Source organism: Salmo salar, chromosome ssa16 (assembly GCF_905237065.1).
Source record: "Salmo salar chromosome ssa16, Ssal_v3.1, whole genome shotgun sequence".
Taxonomy (NCBI): Eukaryota; Metazoa; Chordata; class Actinopteri; order Salmoniformes; family Salmonidae; genus Salmo; species Salmo salar.
This window is the reverse complement of record NC_059457.1, coordinates 72,652,684-72,666,747: the sequence shown is the minus strand read 5'-3', so window position 1 is coordinate 72,666,747 and position 14,064 is coordinate 72,652,684. Positions and strand designations below refer to the sequence as shown.

General features: G+C 43.8%; 1 pseudogene; it reads right to left on the bottom strand.

Annotated features, from left to right (window-relative positions):
* Positions 1-3,409: 3,409 nt before the first annotated feature.
* On the bottom strand, positions 3,410-12,101 carry LOC106574490 (inositol-3-phosphate synthase 1-A-like; annotated as a pseudogene).
* Between the last annotated feature and the right edge of the window lie 1,963 nt (positions 12,102-14,064).

Sequence of the window (14,064 nt, the reverse complement as noted above, 5' to 3'; positions counted from 1 at the left end):
ACTGGGGAGCGTCGCTGGGGGCTCCGGGCTGGGGAGCGTCGCTGGGGGCTCCGGGCTGGGGAGCGTCGCTGGGGGCTCCGGGCTGAGGAGCGTCGCTGGGGGCTCCGGGCTGAGGAGCGTCGCTGGGGGCTCCGGGCTGAGGAGCGTCGCTGGGGGCTCCGAGCTGAGGAGCGTCGCTGGAGGCTCCGGACTGGAGAGCGTCTCTGTAGGTTCTGGACTGAGGACCTTCGCTGCAGGCTCCGTGCCATGGATCATCACTACTGGTTCCGCGCCATGGATCATCACTGGAGGCTTTGTGCCATGGATCATCACTGGAGGCTCCGGGCCATGGATTATCACTGGAGGCTTCGTGCCATGGATCATCCCTACAGGCTCCGGGCCACAGATCATCACTGGAGGCTTCGTGCCATGGATCATCCCTACAGGCTCCGGGCCACGGATCATCACTGGAGGCTTTGTGCCATGGATTATCACTACAGGCTCCGGGCTATGGATCATCACTGGAGGCTTCGTGCCATGGATTATCACTGGATGTCACGTCTTTCGTAGGTATTGGACCAAGGCGCAGCGGGTTGAGTGCTCATATTTCACTTTTATTGAACACCAAAACAAGAAAACGTACGAACGAACAGGATGCAGGCTAAACACAAAGCTATGCAACTACAACTACCCACAATACCCCATACAAAACACCCCTATACATAGGACCTTCAATCAGAGGCAACGAGGAACAGCTGCCCCCAATTGAAGGTCAAATCAATAAACTGAACATAGACGTAAACAACCTAGAACTAACATACAATACACTAACCTAGAACCTAAACCTAAAACCCCGGTACACTCTAAACCAACACCCCTCTACATAAACACATAGCCCAATAAACCCCGAAACACTCTAAACAAATACCCCTTCTACATAAACACATAATATAACAAACCCCTAAACACTCTAAACAAATACCCCCTGCCACGTCCTGACCAAACTACAATAACAAATAAGTCCTTTACTGGTCAGGACGTGACACTGGAGGCTTCGGACCATTGATCATCACTGGAGGCTTCCTACGGGGAGCTGGAACCGGTTTCACCGGACTGGGGAGACGCACTGTAGACCAAGTGCTCAAAGCAGGCACCGGCCTTACTGGGCTATTGAGGCGAACTGGAGGGAGAGTGTGGGAAACAGGCACAAGACTTCCTGGATTCTGGAGGCGCACTGGAGGGAGAGCGCGAGGAGCAGGCACTGGACATACTGGATTATAGAGGCGTACCGGAGAGAGAGTGCGAGAGGCAGGCACATGCTCACCACAATAAGCACAGGGAGTTGGCTCAGGGCTCACCCCTGGCCCAAATTTTTTGGGGGGGGCTGCCTCTCGTTCTTCCCCGGTAGGCTCCGATATCTGTCAATGACTTGCCCCCAAGACCAGTTTCTCCTCTCCATCCATTCCATGTGTGACCAGGTGTCCATCTCTGCCTGGGCACACCGCTTGATCCAGTCATGGTGGATAGTTCTGTAACGAGTGTCGTACAAAGGGGACCAAGGCGCGGCGTGTAAAGTGCTCATGTTTTACTTTAATGAAAACACTAAATCAAACAACAATAATGACCGTCAACAGTTCTGTCAGGTTACAAGGAACAAAACAACTACCCACAAAACCCAAAGGAAAAACAGGCTGCCTAAGTATGGTTCCTAATCAGAGACAACGATAGACAGCTGCCTCTGGTTAGGAACCATACTCGGCCCAACACAAAGAAATACAACACATAGAATGCCCACCCCACACCCTGACCTAACCACATAGAGAAACAAACCCTCCCTCTCAGGTCAGGGCGTGACAGTACAGATGAACGTGGTACCTTCAGGCATTTGGAAATTGCTCCCAAGGATCAACCAGACTTGTGGAGGTCTATAATTTTTTTATCTGAGGTCTTGGCTGATTTCTTTTCATTTTCCCATGATGTCAATCAAAGCGGCACTGAGTTTGAAGGTAGGCCTTGAAATACATCCACAGGTACACCTCCAATTGACTCAAATGATTTCAATTAGCCTATCAGAAGCTTCTAAAGCTTCCATAAAATTACATCATTTTATGGAATTTTCCAAGCTGTTTAAAGGCACAGTCAACTTAGTGTATGTAAACTTCTGACCAACTGGAATTGTGATAGAGTGAATTATAGTTTAAATAATCTGTCTGTAAACAATTGTTGGAAAAACTACTTGTGTCATGCACAAAGTAGATGTCCTAACCGAGTTGCCAAAACAAACTATAGTTAACAAGAAATGTATGGAGTGGCTGAAAAACGAGTTTTAATGACTCTAACCTAAGTGTATGTAAACTTGCGACTTCAACTGTGTATTACGGATTGGGTCTCTAAAAGATACAAACTTTAAATTGCCATGTGGTCTCCTGATTTTAAATGGGCGGATGGTGACGATCATGTGCTTGATGTAACATATCCTGGAAAAGTTGAGCGATCTTGCAACTATTAACTTCGATCAAAAGCAAAATAGATAGAATCTTGAAACAGTGGAAAGGGAAACACTTATCCATTTAAGGGAAGATTTCCCCGATTAATTCTCTCATGATATTGCAGTTTACATATTTATTCCATGGCTCTACCATCTCCAGGAGAATCCTTTTTCAAATCATGGGGGGGGGAAAAATTCACATTATTTGGAATGGCAAACCAGATAAAATTAAACGAGCATATTTATATAACCAATATGAGTTTGTAGGGATAAAGCTATTAAATATTACGGCATTAAACCTCTCTTAAAGCCTCCATTGTATCTACATCCAAATTGGTTTTCTAGCAAGCTACTAAGAGAGGCCAATCCTGTTTGAGTGGGCTCTATGCCTGTTTGCATATTAAAACCTTACATTTTCATTGGATTCACAATGGATCCCTGTTTTAAAGTATCCTCCTTTTTAAAGTATTACAATTTCAATTTCATCCTCCAGAAAAGGCAGATCTAATATTAGAGCAAATAATATGGCTAAACTAATGTACTGATACAGAAAAAAAACAGTTGTCAAAAGGTTTGACAGCAGTACAGTACAGAAATTCTAGTAATTTGGGAAGAGGTTTTGATGTCCCAATACCTTGGCATCGGGTCTATGAACTGACATAAACAATTGACACATCAATCCGTTTGTTTCAATTTAAGCTATTACATAAAAATACTTGCTACAAAAATAATGCTCAATATATATGGGACATTGAACAGTCAGCCTTGTGCAGACTCTGCCACGAGGAAGTAGAATCACTAGAATATATTTTCTGATTGTGTCTATTGGTGGCTCACTTTGCAGTCAGGTCCAGGGATGGTTGTTATGCCATAATATCAGGGACATGAAAACTGTATTGTTAGGAGATCGTGTTTTTTCAGATCAGTCAATGGGAAATATGATTATACTCTTGGGTAAAGTATTTATTTTTTTGGCAATATCGGTAGAAATGTTACAAGGACTCAAAAGACATCATAGTAAAATGGAGGGATGTATTGCAAAAGGAAATATAAAAATGGCATTATACCGGGAAAGATGGGTTAATCTGTAGACATTGGAGGGTTAGATTTACGATCAGAATGAATGGTGGATTGGCCGCTGTGGGTGAAAATCCAGCACTTGAAGCAAGGGGAAATTAGCAATACATGTATAATTGTTTAAATACAGGTCTCGTAGATGTGAGCGAAAATAGCTGTAAGTAGCAGTAGAAGTATTGTTGTCCATTAGTTTACTCCAAGAAGGGTAGGGATGGTAGGGTAACATTGCATTTTACATGTCATTGGAACAAATACAAGAACAGAGTTTGGTTAAGTTGGTATGTATATGAGCAATACGAGTCTAAAACCACAGAATATTAAACTGGTCATCCAAAAGTTACAATGATTTCAGCCAATTTTTCCTACTGTATGCATCTTACACAAATAGGCCAAATAAAACATGATCATCATACAGTATGCTGTATAAAGAGTTTGGATAACTTTCTATGGATCTAATTTAACTGCACTGTATATAAGTATCTGAATATGTAATAGTGTGTAACCCCAGGAAGAGTAGCTGCTGCATGTGCAACAGCTAATGGGGATCCTAATAAACTAAACTATGGATGTAAATTGTTTCTCTATGGCTGTGGACACTTCTAGAATCTTCCCCGTGATGACAGAGACCTAATCTGCAGCCATTATCCAATCGTTGCCTCTTTCACCACGTGTGCGCAGACACCATTCTGTTGGGAGGCGTGGTAACTGGTGTTTAGGACCATCTTGGTAGGCACATTGTCGTAGATACGGTTGTCGTGGCGAGGCAGGAAGCCCCTCTGCAGCTTGTGCTCCAGGTGCATGTGGTTCTGAGGGGGGAGACCAAGGCACGCTCTGAAAGGGAAAAGGGATACCTAGTCAGTTGCAAAACTGAATGCATATAACCACAGAGACCGGTACAACATTATTATTGGACAAGAGACAGGAAGTTCAGTAACAAACATTACGATTGGTGACCATTAAGACAAATCCCTAACAAGACAGGGTGGTATGTGTTCTGACCTCATGATGTTCTCAATGCAGGCTCTCTGTCTGAAGTAGGCATTGACCAGCGGGGCCCCAGGGGGGACGAGGGGAGCTTTACACATGAAGGAGAGGATAGCCAGGACACTGTGGAAGGACTGGAAGGTCTCTGATCCTTGGGGCCGAACACATACACGCTGACACAACTCTGTGAGGAGGACCAGGTCCAGGATGATAGGGCTGGCTAGCAGAGAGTCCTGGAGAGAGACACCTTTGTTAGAAAAATCAGGTTGAGGTGTAGGTGTGTGTGTGTGTGTGTGAGACTCACCTCACAGGTGTTGTGCATTGCGATAGTGTTGGTTCCTCCCATCATGATCTCAGAGGTGTATTCATCCATCGCCCTCTTACTGTCCCCCACATACGGCACATACTTAATCACCACCTACACACACGCACAGCAAGACAACTGAGTCAAGTAATTCTCAAGAAAAACTATGGATACTTTCTGCCACATCGTAAAAGAAACGCAATGCTATTGATATCTACCAGGTATGAAAAAACACACACAAACATTCAACTCTTAACACAGATCAGGTTTCTCTGTGTTACACACACACACAAAAAACACCCGCAAACTTACACAGTGGTCAGGTTTCTCCCCTTTGCGGTACAGTATAGGGTTGGAGTTGACCATGTCATCCACCACATTGCTCTTGGAGATCTCCTTGGAGCGGAACTGCTGCGGTGCCGAGAGGTTCATACCATCGTTGTTGCCAAGGTGATTGTAGCTGACAATGGAGGTGGGCTGTCATGGCAACAGACGGCAACACGTAGCCTGGTGTTTACACACATGAAATTGCCCTTATACCTGGGTACTACCGTTGTAATAACAGTTTTAACATGTTGTATAGTAATTTTAGAATAACTTAGTAATTGTATAATTATGTACTTTGTCATTATACAAGTGGAACGGGGACTGTTCATATAACAGAAGTCCGATTAAAGTGAATGAAACATCAAATGGACTGGGTCGACCTCTCACCTTGATCCCAGCACTGATGAGGAAGTCGACCAGGACTGACTTGATCTTTGTCTGACCAGACTTGAAGTCATCTCCTGCTATGAACACGTTTCTCTCCACAGCCAGCTCTATCGCCCCAGGGACAAACGTGTTCTGGGGAGAACCGTTAATGTAGGCACAGCCCTCCAGGATACTGGCTACGGCAAACAAAGTAGAGGGAGACACCTCCCCACCTGACTGATAGAGACAGAGAGAGAGAGTGTAAAAGGGAGAGAGAGAGAGAGTGTAAAAGGGAGAGAGAATAGATCTGTCAGATCTCTACCTGTATGGCAGCCAGGAGATTCTTGGCCGTGTCGTTGACCCCGGCTGTGAGGTCACAGAAACGTTCGGTGTTGGCCGTCCACAAAACGATGACCTTGTCCACGCCGGCTTGAATGCCGGAAGTCCTGAATGTCTGCTCTGATCTGCTTCACCTGGAGGGAGAGAGAGAAGAATCACTACTCAGACACACAGAGACACATAGGGTCTATGGGTTAAGAGATAAAGGGTTAGGGGACAGGGTGTACGAGGCACACACACACACACTACTTGGGATTGGGCGTACCTGTTCAGCCATGGTCCCTTTCAGAACGTTGTCTGCTCGGCCCGCCTGGTTGGCAGCTATGAATTCTGGGATATAGATGGAGGCTCGGGGTCGGAGGTTGCTCATGTGTGGGCGGAGCTTCTCCTGGAGGGACCAATCAAGGACCTCGGCTCTCTCCATCGCACTGCCCAGGTCCATGGATGAGATGTCCCAGCCTGACACACACACTCTTTATTTAATTAGTTAGCTAACGTTTTACAAACCTAATGTCTCTTCAAAGAAAACCCGTCAGACAGGCCCAAAAGAAGATAGAGGACCAGTTAGACTAGAGGACCAGAGGTGTGTACTGTATCTCTGCCTCCAGGGCAGTGCTGAATAATGGTGCTAGATAAACTGATAGAGTTAAACAGGAGGTTAAATAACCAGCCTGGCAGAGAGACATTCCACATGAAGCCTTTTACCTTCTCCTTCTCCACAGTGGCCCATGAAGAACTGACCTAGTGTCAGCATTCCTTCTCTGATTACATATAGACACACACACACCCATAGACAGACATGCACACATACACACACACACTCCTTTACCATCAAAGACGATATCATTAGGGTGCACCATGGGTAGGAGGTCACGGAACGGAATGTTAACTTCCTTTCCATCTGGCCCCGGCCCTAAACACACAGTTGAGGACTGGAAGAGGGAACCGTAGTAGTTGGCTTTCTGGGAAGGGGGAGGGGGGTTCGAAAAGGGGGAGAGGGTAATAAAACAGAGACAAAACAAAAGTATTGAATAATAACAACATATTAAATCAGTGGTATTCAAACTTTTTCTACGGGGACTCCTTTTTTCCAACCAGAATTTCAGCCAACCCCACTCAAAATCTAATGACACAACCTTAATTTACCATTTACATTTTTTTTGGGGGGGGGGGATTTGTACATCAACAAATAACCTTCAATTCACTACATTTTCATCTCTCTTAACAGAATTAAGAAAACCAATAAATAAATGCACTCAATTATTTTTCAAATGATCTTTTTCAAAAACGTTTTATATTATCCTATACAATAATGTTCACTTTTAAATTGTTTTGGCAAACCCACTGCAATTCCCCCCAGGACCCCAACTTTGAATATCTCTGCATTAAATGGAGAATGATTTGAGGGATTTTTTCAAACAGGAAAAAAAGAACACACACATTTGGGGAAGTAATGATGCCCTGAGGCGGCAGGTATTCTAGTGGTCAGAGCATTGGACTTTTAACTGAATTGTTGCAATATTGAATCCCTGAGCTGACAAGGGAAAAAAATCTGTCGTTCTGCCCCCGAAAAAGGCAGTTAACCCACTGTTCCTAGGCTGTCATTGAAAATAAGAATTTGTTCTTAACTGACTTGCCTAGTTAAATAAAGGTAAAATAAAAAAATCAATATAAGGTAAAGGACTGCCTGTGTTGTAAACATTAGTGTGTCAGTCAATGTTAAGCCCTTAACACTCCATGAAACCATTGTGTGTGTGTGTGTGTGTGTGTGTGTGTGTACCCATCACTGTATTAGGGGTATAATGAGGCTCTGCATCAGGGGAGAGACATGTCTTTGGAAAATAGGCCAAAAAACTGTTACAAAGTAGGCTCAATGAGACACACAACACCTTACCTGTTCTCCAGTTTTGGTTCTCCAGGTGAGTCCCAGTCTGTTGGCCAGGACAGCAGCGGTGACGGTTGTCCCATTGTTTCCTCCCCAGCCAACTAGCATCACCCCCAGCCTGGGGACACGTCGCTCAGTATGGAACTCAAGCTCACTAACGGACGGGGTCACCTGGAGGGGTGGAGTCGCGAGAGTAACACAGTTAGAAATGAGATCGGTGATGCTGGTGTGTGTGTGTGTGTGTGTGAGAGACTTACTGTGAGTGTGTCTCCATCCCTGCATACACCAGTAGTATGGTAGCAGTATTGAGCCTCGATGTGTGTATCTGTATACTTCACATTGGGATTGTTGATACGAATGTTCTCAGTCATGACTGCAGGCTTGAGAGAGAGTGGCACAGAGAGAAGCAGAGAGACAAAAAGAAAGAGAGTGAGAGTGCAACAGGAGAGTTAGGGGAGATATTAAGACAGAGTTAGCCTAGGGGTTATTTGGCTTCATTTATCAATTTGAATAACTTAATTTCCACAAATACAGCCAAAAAATATTAAATTTTGAAAAATAAGTATAGACTGAATAAATTGATAAGGTGGCTAACGATGCAAATAAAAAAAAGTTAGCTAGCTCGCTTAACATTGACAATATGGTCAAACTATCTACATTAACAAGTTTTGAGGCTAATTGTCAAAAGCGTATTTGTCATCTTTTGGTTAAAAAGATTAAACGTCTGTGGTGAAACGTCACAACATTTTCTCTGAGATTCTCACTTGAATTACGACTTGGAGGGTTGTTCAAGTGAAACGTCTCAGTCGGAACTCCGCACTTCCGATAGTGATACGCCACAAGCCACGACTGTGAAGTTAGCAGCAGTAGCGTTTAGCAACAATTCGCCTTCAAAATAAAAGTCCTGCATTGAAACTGATGCAAACTAATAAATAGTGGAATCATGCCACAATTGGACTGGATAATGGTGAACATGGTTGGAATGTCGTTATAATTTCAACAAAAGACAATAATTAATACATTTTAGAATATACAGCAAATAGACTTCAGAATTGCATTGGGGCTTCAAATCAAATTGTATTTGTCACATGCGCCGACTTGAACAGGTGTAGGTAAACCTTACAGTGAAAAGCTTACTTACAAGCCCTTAACCAACAATGCAGTTTTAAGAAAATACCTTTAAAAAAAGTAAGAGATAAGCATAACAAATATTTAGACCACACTGTAAATAACAAAAGCGGGCTATATACAGGGGGTACCGATACAGAGTCAATGTGCGGAGGCACCAGTGTCGACGTGATTATGTACATGTAGGTAAAGTTATTAAAGTAGATAACAGAGTAGCAGCAGCGTGGGGGGAGGGGGGGGGGCAATAGTCTGGGTAGCCCTTTGATTAGCTCTTCAGGAGTCTTATGGCTTGGGGTAGAAGATGTTTAGAAGCCTCTTGGACCTAGACTTGGTGCTCCAGTACTGCTTGCCGTGCAGTAGCAGAGAGAACAGTCTATGACTAGGGTGGCTGGAGTCTTTGCCAATTTTTAGGGCCTTCCTCTGACACCTCCTGGTATAGAGGTCCTGGATGGCAGGAAGCTTGGCCCCGGTGATGTACTGGGCCATACGCACTACCCTCTGTAGTGCTTTGCAGTCAGAGGCCGAGCAGTTACCATACCAGGCAGGGATGCAACCCGTCAGGATGCTCTCGAAGGTGCAGCTGTAAAACCTTTTGAGGATCTAAGGACTCATGCCAAATCTTTTCAGTCTCCTAAGGGGGAATAGGTTTTGTCGTGCACATTCACGACTGTTTTGGTGTGCTGATACCATCTTAGTTTGTTGGTGATGTGGACGCCAAGGAACTTGAAGCTCTCAACCTGCTCCACTACAGCCCCGTCAATGAGAATGGGGGCGTGCTCGTTCCTCCTTTTCCTGCAGTCCACAATCATCTCCTTTGTCTTGATCACGTTGAGGGAGAGGTTGTTGTCCTTGCACCACATGGTCAGGTCTTTGACCTCCTTCCTATAGGCTGTCTCATCGTTGTCGGTGATCAGGCCTACCACTGTTGTGTCATCGGCAAACTTAATGATGGTGTTGGAGTCGTGCCTGGCCGTGCAGTCATGAGTGAAAAGGGAGTACAGGAAGGGACTGAGCACGCACGCGAGGGGCCCCCGTGTTGAGGATCAGCGTGGCGGATGTGTTGTTTACTATCCTTACCACCTGGGGGCGGTCCGTCAGGAAGTCCAGCATCCAGTTGCAGAGGGAGGTGTTTAGTCCCAGGGTCCTTAGCTTATTGATGAGCTTTGAGGGCACTATGGTGTTGAACGCTGAGCTGTAGTCAATGAATAGCATTCTCACATAGGTGTTCCTTTTGTCCAGGTGGGAAAGGGCAGTGTGGAGTGCAATAGAGATTGCATCATCTGTGGAACTGTTGGTGCGGTATGGAAATTGGAGTGGGTCTAGGGTTTCTGGGATAATGGTGTTGATGTGAGAGTTTTTGGCCCTACTTACTGTATATTAGAAACGGCTGTCTAAATTGTTAAAAATACAATTCTGACAAATGTAACAGACAATGGATGAAGATATCATAAAACTTTGTAGCCTACTGGCACAAACAAATAATGATTGGAGATTGGGCATTTTGGTTGGAATTCAGGTATTCAAGTTTTTATCCGAACACTGTCAAAATTGTCAAATTCCCTTTATAATGACTTTTTTCCCTGCCTGGCTCTAGATTACACCTATCTATAGCCTACATAAGTCTCATCAAGAGGTTCAGATCTCTTGGCCTAACGTTAAAGCGGTTGTTTGACAGTCGCGGTACCCGGGGAGAAGTTGGAGTCCGATGTGGGATGGCGCCCTCGCGAGAGGCATGTACACGTGACCAACTGGGTACATACATCAGTTCAATGTCTATTTTTGATTAACATTTGGTTGAGTTGTCAACTAACATGAAATCACCAGAACATGTCACATGACATTGGATTTAGGTCAAAATAAATACAAATTTTTTTTTTTTAAAGGGGGTGAAAAGAAATTCTCTTATATTGATGCCTTTTTGCAAATGCAACCAAACCAGCTTTCCACATTGATTCAACAACATAACATTTATTTTTGTTGAACTTACATGGGAAAAAAATGTTGATTCAACCAGTTTTTGCCCAGTGGGGAGGAACTTCGTTTAGAGCATTGGTTCCCCACCAGGGGTACTTGGCTTTTCCACAGGGGGGTACTTGAGAAGACTCGAGACCATAGGCATACTGGTCAAATGCACATGAGGGGGTACATCAGGGGTACCCCGGGCAGAGCAAAATTCAGTTGGTGGTTTGGAAACCGAGAACGGTTGGTTCCCTATACCACTGGTTCCCTATACCAGTGCCCTCAAAGCTCACTGGTATAGGGAACCACTGGTATAGAGAGGCGTGGGGACAGCTCTCCGGAAGAAAGTATTATAGCAACCTTAATCAATCCCTAGCCATCTTGTCAAGAAGTTCGGATCTCTTGGCGTAGCGGTTTAAAGGTATTGGCCTGATAGTCGCTGGGCCAGGGTTCTATTGCGGGTTTGGGCTACCCCCAAAATCGCCTGAGATGCAAAAAAAAAAAATACATTGTATTGCTTTGAGTCTATTTCAGCCATTACTGGAGTGTGTTTGACAGGTCATTACTAAACGTTAACGGGGAAAAAACGAATGACACAAGCAAGATTGGGTTCGAGTCGCCAGCGTAAAATGAAAGCAATCGATCCAGTGACAATAGGCTACAGGAAACACAAAGGAAATTGATGGCTGAAAAGGAGAAATCCTCAGCTGGTCAGACTCGACAAGCGAGTTGATCCTTATACACTGTACAGCATTACCGTTAGATTGTGAATGCATGACATGGAGTTTCAGGCGAATCGGTGACTACTGTAGCCTACAAAACAACACCATTCTGAAGAGTAGCCTATGTATACACAGATATTAGTATCGTAGCTCCTATTACGGAACTTTGACAGTGGAAATTCACTTCAGTAGTAAAAAAAAAAGCCTAGTACGCACTTAAAGACTACGCACTTTAGTCTACTTACCGTGGAATACGTTGGAGTCAACAGATGGAACTTTCTCTTCTAAACAACAGTGGTAGGTTACGGACGGTTCTTCGTTGATTTGATAGCTTGCTTGTTTAGATTTTTCTGTTATATTTCATCTAATAGCCTAGTAAATCGCTCGTTCTCATGCGCAGCCCGACCTCTTCAATTCGTCAAGTGAGCCGAAGTGAAACGAAGATATGATGTTCCAATATTCCCATTGCAAGTGCAGGAGAATATCCCTTAGAGCCCCGTTCATTTATAGATAGCTTAGTGGTAGAGCCGGAATGGCTACTTGTAGGCAGAGGAGTGTCTATGCAAAATCCCCGACATTTACATACACAGTTGAAGTCGGAAGTTTACATACATCTTAGTCAAGTACATTTAAACTCAGTTTTTCACAATTCCTGACATTTAATCCTCGAAAAAAATCCTTGTCTTAGGTCAGTTAGGATCACCGCTTTATTTTAAGAATGTGAAATGTCAGAATAATCGTAGAGAGAATGATTTATTTCAGCTTTTATTTATTTCATCACATTCCCAGTGGGTCAGAAGTTTACATACACTCAATTAGTATTTGGTCGCATTGCCTTTACATTTTTTAACTTGTGTCAAACGTTTCTGATAGCCTTCCACAAGCATCCCCCAATAAGTTGGGTGAATTTTGGCCCATTCCTCCTGACAGAGCTGGTGTAACTGAGTCAGGTTTGTAGGCCTCCTTGCTCACACACGCTTTTTCAGTTCTGCCCACAAACGTTCTATAGGATTGAGGTCAGGGCTTTGTGATGACCACTCCAATACCTTGACTTGGTTGTCCTTAAGCCATTTTGCCACAACTTTGGAAGTATGCTTGGGGTCATTGTCCATTTGGAAGACCCATTTGCGACCAAGCTTTAACTTCCTGACTGATGTCTTGAGATGTTGCTTCAATATATCCACATAATTTCCCTACCTCATGATGCCATCTATTTTGTGAAGTGCACCAGTCCCTCCTGCAGCAAAGCACCCCGACAACATGATGCTGCCTCCCCCGTGCTTCACGGTTGGGATGGTGTTCTCCGGCTTGCAAGCCTCCCCCTTTTTCCTCCAAACATAACGATGGTCATTATGGCCAAACCATTATATTTTTGTTTTATCAGATGAGAAGACATTTCTCCAAAAAGTACTATCTTTTTCCCCATGTGCAGTTGTAAACCATGGTCTGGTTTTTTATGGCGGTTTTGGAGCACTGGCTTCTTCCTTGGGAAAATGCTGAGCGGCCTTTCAGGTTGTGTTGATATAGGACTCGTTTTACTGTGGCTATAGATACTTTTGTACCTGTTTCCTCCAGCATCTTCACAAGGTCCTTTGCTGTTGTTCTGGGATTGATTTGCACTTTTCGCACCAAAGTACGTTCATCTCTAGGAGACAGAACGCATCTCCTTCCTGAGCAGTATGACGGCTGCGTGGTCCCATGGTGTTTATACTTGCGTACTATTGTTTGTACAGATTAACGTGGTACCTTTAGGCATTTGGAAATTGCTCCCAAGGATGAACCAGACTTGTGGAGGTCTACAATTTTTTGTATGAGGTCTTGGCTGATTTCTTTTCATTTTCCCATGATGTCAAGCAAAGCGACACTGAGTTTGAAGGTAGGCCTTGAAATACATCCACAGGTACACCTCCAGTTGACTCAAATTATGTCAATTAGCCTATCAGAAGCCAAAATTCCTCCACAGAGATGTCAGAGACTGATCAACAACTACAGGAAGCATTTGGTTTCACTCATTGCAGCTGAAGGTGGCACAACCAGTTATTGAGTGTAAGGGGGATTGGGTGTTACACAACTGTTAAATAAATAAAATAAGTATAATTTTTTTTTGTAAATCCAGGTTCCCTTTATCTAATATTAGGTATTGGTTGAAGATCTGATAACTTTCAGTAAAAAAATATGCAAAAATAGATAAAATCAGAAAGGGGGCAAATATTTTTCCACGGCACTGTATATCCTGATGCCTAGTCACCTTACCCCAATGCATATCTACCTCTATCACTCCAGCACATTGTAAATATGGTACTGGAACTGACTGACCCTGTATATATGTAGTATGCTTACTTACTTTCTAGTGTTCTTATTTCTATTTCTTGTGTTTTTTTTGTACTACCTTATGTTATTTTTAGTATTACATTGCTATTGATTACTGCATTGTTGGGTTTACAGCTTGCAAGAAAGACATTTCACTGTACTTGCGCACATGACATTAAAACTTGAAACTGAAACA